General features: G+C 35.8%; 1 protein-coding gene across 2 annotated transcripts in view; it reads right to left on the bottom strand.

Moving 5' to 3' along the window:
* Window positions 1-13,232, bottom strand: part of SLIT2 (slit guidance ligand 2) — a 360,710-nt gene that overhangs the window by 245,121 nt on the left and 102,357 nt on the right. The window lies entirely within an intron of this gene.

Here is a 13,232-nt window from a genome sequence, read left to right as displayed (position 1 = left end):
AGGGATAGGCAAACTTTTTCTGTAAAGGGCTAGTTAATCAATATGTTAGGCTTTTGTACCATGTAGTCTTTGTAGAATCTACTCACCTCTGTTGGAGAACTGACACAGCCAGAGACAATATGTAAATGGATTAGTGTGGCTGGATTTGGCCCAGAGGGGGAGATTTTGTTTGCATGCAGTAGTTTGCCCACCTCTACTATAAACCATGAGCCTCCTTTCTTTTGAGGATCTCGAAAAACAGAAGCAAAAGAACCTCCATCTTTCACAGCCCATGTAAGAATTATCATCCCCAAATGGACAAGAATACAAGGTATTTGCAGGCCATACAAGGCACTGTCTCCAGAGAGTATCTCTGATCCCAGAGGAAAACAAAGAGGACACGCACAGAGCACAGACCAGAAGCATCTCCCACTCTTATCACAGGACATGGGAATGTAGTCCTGTTTCTCAATGTCATCTTGAGAAAGAAAGAGGAGTGTGGACTCATTGAGAGAAGACACATTCCTGACACAGAATAGAATCTTCACATTGACTGAGGATTTAGTCAACTGCAATTGCGTGCATCTGAAAGAGACCAATAGGAACAAAATATGGTTGGAATAGCTTTATTTAGCAACGTGATTTTCTCCCTCCATCAGTTTGTGCAGAACCCACTCACTGAGAAGTAAAACAGAATATTGTTTTTATATGTCTGAGTGTGATGTATAAATATCTACACCATAACAAGAGAAAAAAATACCATTTCTGTAATCCTGCAAGTTCGCAGGGACCTTCCTAAAACTGGGGTCCGGATACAAAATACTTCCTCAGCTCACATGACGTCCATCATAGAGGTTCCATTAATTCCTCATATGTATCACACTCAGAGCCCCTGTCAAAGTTTATCATGAGCGTTCTTTACTTTTCTAAACTTCTACCACTAGGCTGAAGCTTCATTCACAGGTATGACTTAAAAGGAATTTTCCAGATCCCAGCAACAGCCCAGAACACAGAGTAGGTGTTCAAATTTTATCTGGATTTATTTGAATTGATTTTTCCTTGACAAGAATTAATAAAGTTATTGCCGTGACATCTCCTCATTAACTCGTTCTTGTGGCATCTATTTTGAATACTGTAATATAGGGAGATTGTTGTGGTTGACCACAAACACATAATTATTTTTAATTACCTTAAAAAAAGGCCAAAAATTTTGTTTAGAAATTTCTCTTCCCAGAGGGCTACTGAGAACTTTCAGTCTGTTAAAGGACAAGTCTTAGAAATTCTCGGCATCTCTCCCTCCTCCTGCCCCCTGTCCACTCTAGCTGCTTCTATCCCATTGCACTGTATCAAAAATCAGAAAAGCAAACAATACAGAGCTGGATTATATAAGCGATTTCTGCTTAGCTAAAGAGTCCCATTAAAAGTTCCCCAGCTTCAAGAATCACATTTAGAGAACTACATAAAGCAGGGACACAGAATTTGCCAAGGAAGACTTCTTAGCGCATACAACTATCCAGTTCTCAGAAGTGCAGAAAAAAAAGAGAAAGTGAGAAAGGAGAGTCGTGTTATCTGTCTCCCTTGGTAAACCCGTCATTCTTCAAAGGACGACTAAGAGGAAAGCTGTTCCAGGGCCGGCCGACTGAAATAAGCTCCCAGCCTTATTATCCCTGCCAGAGTGGGCTGAATGGGTCCAGCCTCAGGGAGTGTGGCTGACAGAGTCCCCCTGATTTCTGGAGAGATAATGACTAGGTGTGGGAGTGACAAAGAGGACACCATGCTTCAAGCCCTTCCTTTCCTCATCCCAAATACAGCGAAGATAGGGGGCAACCTTCAGAGGTCTTGAACAAACTGAGTTATTCAAGGTAAGTAGAAAAAAGTCAGGAGAAAGAAATCTCAAATTTTCCATGTCAGAACTCTTCTAAACCAGTCAACAAGGTAACAGAGAAATAGTATGTGCAAATATAAAGTTCTTTTATTTGGAGTTATATGCTTATACTTAGGATGCTTTCTGGGAGAACTAAAAATGTATCAGATGCCTTTTTTAATTGGGTTAGAATAAATAAATATGTGAATTCATTTTTCTAAGCTTCTTATTTTTATACACTGGAGTTGAACACAACATTGCACAGTTTTATAAGAAACTTTAAAGAGACCAGTGGTTCCCTGGGTATACTTTACTTGCTAATTATGTGTTGCCAGTTATTTTCTCTATCAATTAACATTTTCATTAAGTACAGAGAAAAACATCTCAATTGCCTTCACCAAAAGAATAAAGCACCTTCCAATTTGTGCCTTAGCATAGAGTAGGCTGTTCAATAAGTATTTGCTGGAAGAGCAAAAAAAAAAAAAAAAAAAAAGAAGTAACACTTTTGCATGTGATTTTGGGCTGCATTTTCTTACTTATTTTTTTTAATTTGAATAACTTATCTACTTGGAATTCATATGAATTCAAAATGTAAAATGGCATTGCATAATCTAAATATAGCTCCCCAAAACACTGAAACACTACCCAGTTTTCTCCTCTTGCTCACAGTTCAGCTCAGTTCTTCTGTCTATCCAGTCCCTTCTTCCAATACCTACCAAGCTCCTACTTACTTCATCAGAGGCATTCACATGCAGTGAAAAAAGGAAAAACACTAGCTATGATTTTGCTTGCACCGCATTTTCTCCAACATCATGTATGGCTGTGGTGGGATCATCCATTTCAGTCCTTGTCTACCCCTGGGCCACCAGAATGGCCACACGGCCCAGCCTGGCCAATCTTAACATTCTCTTCTCCTCCTAGTGACTAGTCAAAGGGTGGTAATGTCCTTCCACCAAAAGGCTGGTCGTAGTCTTCCAGAAACATTTGACAAATGGACTTGGGAATAAGAGGGGTTCCTGACTCTGGCGTAATGAAAAACCAGTTAAATTCATAGCCACAAGTAGCTATATTTTACACAATGTGTTGAAAACCTATTTTAGAATGGAGCAAAACAGAAAAATCAGTATAAAGAATGAGAGAAACGAGGGGTAAAAGAGTAGAGAGAGGGAAAGAGTGGGGGGGGGTGGACAGTAAGAATGAGAACACAGTTACTAGTAATGGGCACAGCACTTCAGCTTCTGGTTCCAGACATGCCCGAAGCCAGGCAATTCCTGGACTTCCATGTTAAATGAACCAATGAATTACAGGATAATCTAGTTAAAATTATTTTTTGACACTTGCAACTGAAAAAGTGCTGATTCATATATTCTTGGACCTTAAGGTTAAGACACAGCTGCACATAGCTAGTTACAGTCATTCTCCCTCTTCCTGTGAAGGCTACAAAATGATATTCTATAGGAAAATACTCAGAGCGCCTCACAGGCCCTCAGCTGGGACTGGAGAAGGTTGGCAGCCTGTACCTATGATGTTGATGAAAGGCACGTGAGAGATGATATAAAGACCATCCCAAGTGGAGGGATGAATGTGAGTGAAAGGCAGTGTGTCAGGCAGTTCATTCAATGACCCAGTCCCCACTGGCATTTCCTTCTCCTCAGCCATCTTCCAGATAGCGGTAGCCATGACAGAGTGCTGGCCAATGAAATGTGAGCCCAAGATTGCTGGGTAGGGCTTCCGAGAGAGCTTCTACTTTACTGAGAGGAAAAAGAAAAAGAAAAAAGACAACAACAAGCTGGCACAACCCTTTACGCTTACCCCTTTCCACTTCACCATTTCCTTGCCTGGAATATAGAAGGAAAGTCAGGATAACCGCAGCCATTTTGTGAACATGAGGTAACAATCATGAGGACAAAAGCAAACATACTCAAGATGGCACAGCAGAAAAGCAGAAAGAGCCTGGGTCCCTGAACTCACTGCTGATGAGTTACACTAGCCCTGAACTTAATGCCTACCTCTAAAGTTTTCTGACATAAATACCACCAATTTGTTTAAGATTCAGCAAATTGTAGGTTCTATTACATGAATCATTCTTAACCGATACAGAGATGTTGTAAAGTACAGAGTATATATATGAGAAAAATCAGGGCTGAGATCTGGCAGTTAAACACTCACAGGGCATACACGTGTCTGTTCTGTTGGTGTTTACCTCTGCTGAACAGGTTGTTAAATAATTTGAGAATGACCACGCATAATAACACAATGTCTAGTAAACTGAGTGGTCTGGAGCTGGAAAGAGACTGGCACTAGATTGTGCAGGACCTAAGGTTCAAATGAGGAGTAGAACTTTATTTAGCAGACAAGCTATAACATTTCTACATATGTGTGGATGAGACACGACATAGTCATGGATGAACTGAGCACAAGAGTGAGAAGAGCTCTCAGAAATTTGCTTATCTTAGCATGTAAACCAGGAAGAACTTCACAGTATGCTGTGCTAACAGTTTGATTCTGTGACCTCTTAGTCCCTCAATTCACCCCTGGAAGTATATTTTAAAAATTAACTGAAGAGTATTTAGGTTATAAAGTTCATAGCCTGGAATAAGTCATTAGGTGGCTGAAAACACCTGGCTTCTCACAGAAGCTATTTGCTTGAATTGGCTAATTTACATGCGTGGGTGAGAGAAAATGAAGTTCGAGCTTTTCTCAAAATAACCTCTGGAATGGTAAAGCATCTTACATGAAACAATTTCAAATATAATTACACAAAATGTACGTTAAAATATTAAGCATAAAAATTCCAATTAAAGGAAAAGGAAACTAGAAAGCAAACTGTGATAAAACGGTTGCTGTCTAATCTTTAGGTTATACAACTTAATTTGACTTAAGATTTTTTTTTAACTTTCTTATTCTTAATTAACTGCTAAAATGATAAACTGGGCTGGTAAGCTTTCTTTTCCTCTTTGCAGTGCAGAGCTAGTGGATGAATAGTCCAACTATCCTGAAATGAAGACCCTTTATTTTTTTAATTTATTTTTTTGCAGACCCTTTATTTTTCTTCAATTATTTGAACCATTATTTGAAATGAATGCTTACACTCGCCTAAGTGAAAGCAGACGGGAAGCACGAAGCTGGCTTCGCAGATGCGTTATTCCATTCGGAAACACTCCATGGTACACAAATGCTCCAAGCTGGTATTTCTCTAGGTGTAAAGTCTACTTTTTTAGAATAAATCATTTGCACACAAGCTGACAGTCTTAATACCCTGATGGAAAAGAGCAAAGACCAACTTTCCCTTCCTTGTTCAAGTTGAAAAATCAATTGGAGATGGCCTTTCTGATCTGATTTTTTTTTGACACATATACCAGAAAATAACTTCCCCTATTGCTAACTTAAAATAGAAACTGGGAAACACTACTCCAAAACACTGCTGCAATTTGTCAAGCAAAAACAGTTTTTCCTCTACCTTCTGCAACTTACAGCAATCTTTTTGAAGACAGAGATATTTCCAGCTCATTAAAAACAGTACTCTAGAATGATCTGTTCTCCTACAATTTGTTGTAGGAAAATACATGCTGTCTAGATCATATCTATCAATATTTACATTTAAATATTCTCTTTCTGGATCCTTATGGAAGTGAACTGATATCTTTATTCATAAACTTGATTCATAAAGCTTAAGTCTGCGAAGCATGTTTATGTGTCTATTCATACATTTCTTTCTTTTTTTTTGAGGGGTAGAGTCTTACTGGAAGACTTTCATTTTAGGACTACAGTTTATTATTATTATTATAGTTATCATTTACTTACCTCAGATTTCCAGAAGAACTCTGATTAAGAATACATTGCGGTGTCATAAGAATTTACCCAAACTAAATGCCCAATGGAAAACAGGTGGTCCTACTTTTACATATTACCATGGGACAGAAGTGAAACCCAAGGACAGAAACAAAATTAGGCAAATATAGATACGAATTCTCTCCAAGTTATTCTTCTTGTCTGCAGAAATAATTATGTTTAAATTACCACCGCAGATTAATGGAATATATCTTCGTTTTGTTTTGTTTTGATAATGGCATTTTGGCTTAATTATGTTTTTATTTTTTGCTGTATAAAGATCATACACGTTTCAAATCAAGAAAGTAAGGTAAATCACAAATTTGTATTCTCTGATCTTAAAGTCATGATTGTTTACTCTACATTAACTTTTTCATGAGATTTGCTGTAAATTACCCACTAAATAAAACATATTCTTAATAAGACATCTGAAGCAGAATCTAGTTCCCAGGGTTGTTTTTACTTCATTGCCTTTATTCATATATCACAGTTTAATAGACCATAAGTGCTGTTATTTTTCACTATTTAAAGGTGTATTTAACCTACAGACCGAGTCCTAAAGCGATTACTAAACACTAAAATCTCTCAAACATTTTCATTCTTTTGGAAAATGAATGTTTAAAGGAAACATTTTAATATTAAGAAAAAAATGTCAATATTTAAGTTGTATAACAGATGTTTGTGGTTGAAATAAATTAATTCGTAAAAAATAGGAAAGCGAAATCTTCAGAATAAAGTTTGGGAAAAGCTTATAGTTTGTGCATATGTATTTTAGATACAGCTTTAGATATAAAAATGTGTATTTTTAAAGAACATATACACATTTCTGGGTACTGAAAACAGATACAAAGTTGAGAAAACAAAATACAAAAAATTAAAACATAGCACTTTCAGAATATACAAATTAACTGAAATACACATAACTCACATCAAAATTATGACAATTTGAAAACTGGCTTAGAAAAATTAAGCCATGAAAAACAAGCTGATCCATCTTCCCCCCAAATCCTCAGAATCCAGTAAGAGTATTCAATCAGAGTCCGCCATGTCTCAAGTACCCTTTACCCTTTACTGCATTCCCCAAGATTCTGTAACATGTTCTTGTTATGATGGTCTCCCCTCTGCCCTCACCCACTCTCCACTCCCAGACTCCAAGCTCATCAAAAGTTTTAAGTTAGGTGAATAGAACCAGCGTGACTCAGATGGTGTAACTCCTCATGGGAAATCAGTATGTCCTTTGTTCTGGTCTAACAATCTCAAGTGTAGTTTCAGACTCTCAACCTACCTCAGGGAGGTGGCCATCTAGTGTGAGAGAGGAGGCAGGGAGAGAGGGAGAGGGAAGGCATATGCTAATTAGGCTGTTCCTCAGAAAGTACTTTTAGCTCAGGGAAACCAGCCGTTTGCTCAGTATTTCTTTCTTAATGTAGTGGGGCAGAACTGAACAGGAAAAGAGACAAAAAAGAAAACAAGAAATGTATCATGGATGGTGAATTTTGAGTCAAGGCTGAAAATCACTTTAAAGTTTCTGAATAAGTTTATTAAGAAAAAATATTGAGAGATATTTAAGACTTCTTACTCAAAAAAACTTTTCCTGTTGTAGAACCTTTAAAGGTCTTACCTACTTTAAAATTCGCTAGTACATTTGTCTTGTCTTTTTTCACTATTGCATTTCAATGTGATATATTCAATCAGGAGAGGCCAAAGGTTTTAATGCACTGGTACATTTTTAAATGGTCTGTTCTCCAATTTTAGGTTTATTTTTAAAAATACTACATACTTTAGATATTTAAGGGTAAAAATATAGTTCATTGAATTTTCTCCCTTCAGAAACCATTGTTTTTCATTTTAAAAAATGACCTTCCCATCACATGTCAATTCAGATTGATAAATTATGAGTTCAGATCATGTCAATCAAACCATCAAGGCCTGATTGTTTTAAAAACTTCACGCTTTTTGGCCTAAAGGTCATATAAAATTAAAAGGGGAAGTAATCATTTGTACCGTACAGGAAAGCGCATTTGCTTTCCCATAGCCCAGGGCTATGTAACTCCTCAAAGAAAGACAGAACTTACACCTCTCCCTTTTAGGAGAGTGTTTCTTTTACTCTAATGAAAAGAATAACGTATAATATAAAAATGTTTTTCCAAAATATTTCACCTGGACTTAGCTTTATTAAACAAAATTGTACTTTAAATTCTCTCTCTGTGGTTTTTGAAAACTTAAAGAAATCTTTTACATCCCCCTTCTTTTGTAAGGACGCAACTGTTATCCACACACAGTGCTTAGTATATATGGAGCGTCCAATACAAATTTGTTATATTGGTTGGTTGGCTGGTTGGTCGGCTGGTTGATTGTGTTGACTGGTTGGATGTGCGTATAGATAGCTGAATGGAGAGATGCACGATGGATAGAAGCAGAGAATGGAAGAAGGGAAGAAGGAAGAAAGGAAAGAAGGAGTGGGCTCTAATAATGAAACCTAACATATAAAACAGATACACCTGGAAAGAATCTGGATGAAGATATGATATCCTCCAAGAAATTCTTGGGGATCCTTGGGACATTGTTTGAAAACCACCCACCTAAGGAGTCTTTATATTAATACACCTGTTGAAGATTAAAATAAATAATAATCTGTAAAAATTAAGAGTAGCCTCTTAAGGCAAATAAAATATCAAATATTAAACATGTGAATTATCATTTGTTAAATAATCTATGATTAGCATTATTGAGATCGTTGATGAACAAAATGAGAATACAGATTCATTTTTACATAATAAGTAATAGCTGTTTAATGTTGGGTCAATTCCTTAAACTTTCTAACCTTCATTTTCCTTGTTTATAAAATAGGGATGTAGCTCCAGGCTGACTATAAAAATTAGAGTTCATATATGCAGTGTGTTTAGAACAGTAACTAGCACATAGTAAGCTCTCAAAAAATGGTCCTCACTCATTTTTTTTTAAAGTGTATCATCCTTTGGAACTGTGATTGCTTCTAAGAGCACCGTATGTATCATACACAGTTTTTAGTAAATTATATTAACAAATCTAACATCTACTGCACATTCCGGCTTTAACTTATCACAAATTCTTTCATATAGTTTACACAATTTGTACAATTTTCCTGAAATCTTTGAGGCCCTATGTTCCCTCTAAAGTAGATGACAAAGAAGTCAAAATGATTGTCTTTAAGGATTCACTGCAGGAAGAAAATCCATTTGTTAAGGCACATTAAAATTTACAAAGTATTTTCACACTGAGAACTTTGCAGTGAGTAGAAAAAAGCCTATTTCACAAAACAGGAATACAATCATTACCTTTATTTTATAAAAGAGGGCCCTGAGGTCCTGAGAGTTTAAACAGCCTACCAAGGTCACAGAACTTTCAGGATTCTGGGATCTACTTTCACAGATGGTACACTAATTTAAAAATCATGTTATGCCATTCAAATACTCCTTTTTTTTCTCTCTCTCTCCTTCATTCTTTCTTCCCCTTTTCCCTCTTTATTTTTTTTTTTAAAAAAACAGCTTGTCAAAAGGAAGGTTTATATCCATAATTGGGACTTGTGAGGCTCTCCTCATATTAAGGCACTCCTGCACTGGTCTGGGACAAAATGAGCTGGTGGAACCCTTTGGAAGTTCCAAGGGGAAGATCAAGCCCAAAAGTGAACTGACTTCCCTCCCACTTTCAGACACATCTAAACCTCTCACCTCAAAGAATTAAAAGCAAAGACTCGAAGATGTTTTTAAGATATATAAATAACTTTGATTCAAGATTTCTGCATGCCCCTCTTTGGTTTTATTCCTGTGCTTGGTTCAAGCCCCAGAATGCTTGCCTAGAGCCCAAGATCCTTAGAAAAAGGTAATAGTATATTACTATATACTATAAACTCTCTCCCTTAACCATATCCCTTTATTACCATAAATGCAATCTTCCCAACAGACACATCTGAACTTTTCAGTGTATAATTAATAAGTGCTTTATAGATCTTCTCTTTATCCAAGGTGGCATGTGGATATTTCAGCATTAGGCAAGGCTCTTTGTGATACTCAAGCTACAGACCTAACCAGGAACCTCTGCTGACCTACCAAAATACACTCTCTGTTGGCAAGTGGGACTGCTCACCAACCTGTCCGTGCCTCTGCACCAGCGTGAAATGTCCTTCCTCCTTTCACTACCCAGTGAACACATCCTTCCAGAGCCTACTCAAATGCCACCTCCTCAATGAAGCATTCCATACTTCCACAGTCCATTAAACCACGCCTTCACAATTATCATAGATTATAATGACTTTTTACAGTTCTAATTCTCATGGGTAGAAGTTCCATGGGGTCAGAGACCATGTCTTAACTTATCTCTGCATCTCTTGCTATGGGCTTGGCATATAATGATCCTCAAAGATCCAGAGTATTTTTCCTGGTTTCCATGGAAATATCAGATTATTTAAGGTGATCATTTTCTATGCCATGGAATACTTCATCTCTTCTTATATTAATGAGGTAGTTAGAGATATAGTGGAAACTAATATGCTCTGGAATCAGAAATGACAGGGAGGAATCTGAGTTTAATTAACCTCAATAAGCATGAGTTTCTCAACTTTCAAAATGGTAACAATACTAAATCACAGGGCTGTTCTTTGGATTGAGCATGGTAAAATAGTAAAGCACGTTGGAGACAGAACATCTTACAAAGAGTAAGTACTTGAACTCTTTCTCTCATCTTTTCCTTGATAATTATTTCAAAATCATCACGATAAGCTTATTTTGATATTCCACTTGCTTTACCAATTCAAATTCACATGAAAATCTGACTCTCACCCTAATAACAAGAACACCACATTTCTATTTACTACAGTAACCTGTAGCCCACAATTAATTGTTCAGCATTAAAAATAGAATGGATGCACACTTAAACAGGCAGCGATATGTCTCTGCTTTATTCTGCTTTGCTCCCAATATGCTATTGTAATCTGATCACTTTACGATATCTAAAATATAACTTATATTAACTGAAAAAATTTCATCAGCAATTGACAAGCAGATCCAACAATCTATCCTGAGGGACACTTAGGCTTAAAAAGATAGAGAGAAAGAGAATATGAAGAACTTGATTTTCTGATTTTCTTGACCAATGATTTAAATTCTTAAATTCAGAAACAACATAATGAATAAATCCAAATCAGTAAACCACTGGTCACATAGGCATTTAAAACCGAAATTTAGCATTGTGACTAACCTTAAAATGCATTATTCAGCAACTAAAATCCATGTATCAGAAGTAATAAATCAGTTAGGGGAAAGTCTTCAAATAAATTTGAAAGTACATGATATTACAGAGAAATTTCAATATCTAGTAACTAATTTAGTCTATGTAATTTACCAATAGCTGTCAAAGGGTGTATTGTTGGTAATATTAACATTGCACAATAAAAATTACTGACAGAATTTGAAGGTAACCTGGAAAAACAAAAAACTCTTAGGAGACCAAAGTCTAGGTTATACATATCTGATAGATAGTATGTCTTTCAAACATTTCAGAGCTCATCTTTCCTTTCTTGTCCTGTATCACAAACCAATAATTTCTTACTACGTTTAACAAAATGGAAAGACTGAAAATTGCCTACTGCTTTTTTTTTTTTTTGCCTACTGCTTTTAAAAAAGAGTGCTGTGAATTGTGTAAGACTGTTGAATCACAGACCTGTACCTCTAAAACAAATAATACATTATATGTTAAAAAAAAAGAAAAAGAAACTTTCTTTTTAAAGCTAATAATTGTATACAGGTATTATGTCGTAACATATAACTCATGCATGATGCTATAATATTCCCATTTCATACTTCAGAAGTAGGAATTTGGACAAATAGTGGAAAATTTCAAATTAAAAGTATTTTCAATTTGCTGTCAAAGTGACTGAGTTATACTTTAAAGGAGAAAATGACTTAAATATGAAGCCAGCTAAGAACTGTTATATCAATACTGTTTATTCATCACGCCAATTTCCCAAAATCCTCAAGATTAACTCAAATGAATTTAACCAAGGAACAAAGTGAATAATTATCATATTCTGTTACCTAGTAATGGTACTTTTTTTGGTACTTATTTTTAAACATAATAAAAGCATTAAGATTCCAAATCAAAGTCTCTGATTTTCAATCTTTTGCAACTTAAAGAGGTAATGGGGATATGATGCAACCTTGATGGGAAAAGAGTCAAATTTCCAGGTGGAGAGATTGCAGTAGGTGTTAATTTTAAATATTTTGAAACAATATTATACACTACAAAATACTAGCATCACAAAACTTTGTATCAAGTTTACTTGAGAAGAAAAATTTCAATTTGTCTTAACTTGTAACAACAATGTCAAAAATTTTTGAAAATTTTTGCTTTGTTTCAAACATGCACACCCCATAAACAGGGAAGCTATTTTCTACATGTACAAGATCATTAGTTTACTAAAGAGATTTCAGAAAGAAACACCAGTGGCTAGATTTCCTGAATCCTTAAGCCCTGGCCTGGGAGGTATGGAAAGTGGCTGAAGAGCTTTGAGCTGAAGAAGGAGCGTTTCCAGGCAACCTTGCACAGTTGAGTAGCCACAAGCAACTGAAACAATGCCTAACACTGGCACAGATCCATTAAAGGGGAGTCTACAGAAATACACTGAGTGTGTGTGTATTTATCCTTTCCTAAAAAAAAAAAAAAAAAAAAAAGTTTAAATATGAGCTATAGTAAGTAATAGAGAAATACTAGAGAAAATCATTGAGAGAAAATTAGTATAGCCTCCCTGTTCTTTTCATGGCTTTCAATGGAACAGACACTATTTCAGCAATGGTCAACCTATTTGTGTGAATAAAACACTCACCTCTTCCTTCATTGTCAATCCATGTTATGACTACAGCGTGTTAGGCTACCTTTTACAAAGCACCAATATGGAACTAGGTGATCTGATCTTGGACCGCTGGTAATCTGGACTTTGGTACGTGTCTCAGTGTGAAAATGGAAACAGAGTAAAATGAAAATTAATGATACTTAAGTGGTATTCTATTCTGGGATATTTGGCTGAGATAGAAATGGAGCAGTTGAGTAGAAAAAGGTCACATATAGCCTATGGCCTTTCTGTACTCTTAGTAGAATCATCTCTTTTAGAAACCCAAGTGTCTAGACCCCAAGTCTTAAATATATCTACTTATGCTAGCTTGTGTTATAACATCGACTGCTTATGTTTCATTTAATGCTCTCAAGTAACTGAAAGGCATTCCAGAATAAAATGGTCATTAAAAATGGAGACTGAATAATAAAATAATCCAGATAGCTTTGTAATCATTTAGCTGGTTTCCTATTTAACATTATTTACAGCTACTGCAATTTACAATATCATTTATTTGAGCTATCTATTTTAAACATAAGTAGATTTCTTGCAATGCTAGCTCTTTAAAGTCTCACTTTTCTGTCAAATATATACAATAGGCTTATAAATTAAATGACATTGGATGACCAAAAATAATAGTAATAATAATCAAAGTAAATTGTTGTCTATTTTATTAGCTGCTTAAGAAGATTGAGT

This window comes from Callorhinus ursinus, unplaced genomic scaffold (assembly GCF_003265705.2).
Source record: "Callorhinus ursinus isolate GAN/ISIS: 27379988/994484 unplaced genomic scaffold, GSC_fseal_2.0 scaffold4, whole genome shotgun sequence".
NCBI classification, from domain to species: domain Eukaryota; kingdom Metazoa; phylum Chordata; class Mammalia; order Carnivora; family Otariidae; genus Callorhinus; species Callorhinus ursinus.
The sequence above is the reverse complement of the archived record's forward strand: the minus strand, read 5'-3'. Positions and strand labels throughout refer to the sequence as shown.